The sequence below is a fragment of the Anopheles ziemanni genome, assembly GCF_943734765.1.
Source record: "Anopheles ziemanni chromosome X unlocalized genomic scaffold, idAnoZiCoDA_A2_x.2 X_unloc_129, whole genome shotgun sequence".
Lineage (NCBI taxonomy): Eukaryota > Metazoa > Arthropoda > Insecta > Diptera > Culicidae > Anopheles > Anopheles ziemanni.
Window position 1 is genome coordinate 44,944 of NW_026689740.1, and position 604 is coordinate 45,547.

The window sequence follows — 604 nt, forward strand, 5'->3', positions numbered from 1 at the left end:
CGGCGGTATCTATCGTTTTGGTTCGGTCTATATAGGGTCGCTTGCATGCTCATTCGAATATAATGTAATTGTGTATGGCAATATGAGCATGCCCAAGTGATGACTTTGTTTCAAGCTCAACAGGTAGGGTATTGAGTCCTCTTCCACATAGGGCAAGCTAGAATGAACTATCTTACCCAGGACCGCCGGAGCAGCGTGGACCAGTGGAGGACTCTATACTTTATACTTCACACCACAGTATTGAGTACTTCTTGCATAAAGCCCCTAATGAGAACCACGAGGGCTCTCTCAATGTAGAACCACAAGGGCTCTAGTACCGATTCTCTCGGTACGGCTTGGTCCGTGTTCCTTTATGCTTGTACTCTTAGAAAGTCTCAACCCGGAGGTCTTGACTTTGATTGTCATAGTTGGACTACGACGGGGTATCCGACTCATCGAATACCCCAGAAGCACACCATCTTTCGGGTAGGCGGTACGCGTACCTCCGGACGCGGAAGTCTCAACCCGGAGGTCTTGACTTTGTATTGTCATAGTTGGACTACGACGGGGTATCCGACTCATCGAATACCCCAGAAGCACACCATCTTTCGGGTAGGCGGTACGC